Source organism: Heterodontus francisci, unplaced genomic scaffold (genome assembly GCF_036365525.1).
Source record: "Heterodontus francisci isolate sHetFra1 unplaced genomic scaffold, sHetFra1.hap1 HAP1_SCAFFOLD_2308, whole genome shotgun sequence".
NCBI classification, from domain to species: Eukaryota; Metazoa; Chordata; class Chondrichthyes; order Heterodontiformes; family Heterodontidae; genus Heterodontus; species Heterodontus francisci.
The window spans coordinates 8,122-10,000 of NW_027140233.1; positions in this window are offsets into that span (position 1 = coordinate 8,122).

Here is a 1,879-nt window from a genome sequence, read left to right on the forward strand (position 1 = left end):
CAGAGTAATCATTAACCAAAAAGGGCAAAAGTAAGTAAAAAGTATGAAATCATTAACCAAAAAGTCGAAAATAATGCCCAGAGACTAAGTCCGAAAGGGCAAATGGTTAACCAGAAAATCCGTCGAATAATGTCCAGAGACTAAGTCCGAAAGGGCAAATGGTTAACCAGTGGAAGGGCGATCAAGCGGAAAAATTTGCCCCGGTTACCCGGGATGGAGTTCCAGAGGTCCGGCCAGAGTTGTCAAATTCGTCCCGCTGATCGGACGCTTGTCATTCGGGTGGCTGGGGGTTGGCGGGGTATCTGCACAGTAGTAGGAGGTGGCAAGTCGGGACTTGGACGTTTATTCCAAGAGTCCACCCGAGCCTCCAGGTCTGCAGAGACCGACCCTAGCTGCCGCCCAACCGACTTTTAAGCCTTTTTCGGATGGGGATTTTTTCCCATTTTCGTCCATTTTTCGGGTTTTCTGTCGGGCTTAATAGGCGGCAGCCTGACCCCCGGCCGAGGCGGGGGGCGCACTCTCCCTTGCGTAAGGGTCCGGATTTGCCCCGGAAAGTGCCCCCGACGGCCTCCCGACCCGGGTGCCTGCAGGGCGGGGGAAAGGGTAGTCCCAGCCGCAGGAAATCATTAACCAAAAGACTTAGCCGTCGGGGCAGAGGCTAAGACCCGGGCTGGTGAAATCATTAACCAAAAGGAATGCACCCTTTTCCGAAAGTGCAGGCCGAAATAAGGCGAGCCTTGGGCCGGGAAGGCCAAAACCCCCAACTCATGGAAGTGTATGGGGTCGGACTCGGCGACTTTCCCGGGCCCCGAGTTGACCTTTCCCCACGGGGGCGGTCAAGTTGCTCCCGCCAAGAGGGCACGTTGCATTTGCTGCCGCTCTAGTCCCCGGGCTAGTTAATCAGTTGCCGTCGGAAGTCCCGATGCCGAAATGAAAAATGGCCGTTGCGGCGATTTGGCGCCTCATTTTCGGAAGGACTACCGGCAGGCAACCCGCCGAATTGACACTTGCGATTCGGGTGGCTGGGGGTTGGCGGGGTACCCGGAGATTTTCGGGAACTCGATTTTCAGAACTTTTGCTGGCAGCGGTTGCACTTGCAAAGTGGCCGAAGAAGTGCTCCCTCAAGGAAGGACCTTCTTTTGAAATAAAAGACCTTCCGAAGAGTGCCTGGAAGTCATTTATGAGCATTTAAGGGTAAATCTGGCGGACTTTCCATGCTCTGTTGCCGGCTCTGAAATATCGCACAGTTGGGTCTAGGCCGGTAGACTGGCTGTGAAAACAGACAAAGTGTTTTGGCGAGCGAGAGAAAACAAGGCCTTGGAACAGATTGGGGGGTGCGGAGGCACACCACACCCACAGGAAAAGAATTAATAAAAAAAAAACCAAAGTCTATGACATGTCTGTTGGTACAGTGAGAAAAGCAAAGAAGGGAGGCTGCGATGGCAGAGCAAAGCCGACCTTCATACAGATATACATGTCAAAGAAAGAAACTATGCCCGCAAAAGACTTGGTGCGAAATAACAAGGCTCCTTGTGAACGGTTATCTTTGTCTGTCAGGCGCAGATTGTGGCGGCGTCGCCTGGTTTCCTTGGGTTGCACTACATGTATGTCCTAGTCTCAAACGAAAAGTGCGTGCCCAGAATTTTGTCCAAGTTAGGCGACGCACGCCGGCTGGCATCACCTCTCCGTGCGAGCGCCGAAAGCTTTGGTCGACCTGTTTGGCTACGCTGGTCGCGGTTGCTCCTTACAGTGATGGGGACGGAAAACCGATGCGAGTTGACCAGGCGACGTCAACCAAGTTGCATGCTTTCTCCCCCCCCCCCCGCCGCCGCCAACCCCACACTGTGTGAAAGGAAAAAAAAGTGCGTGCCCAGGTCAC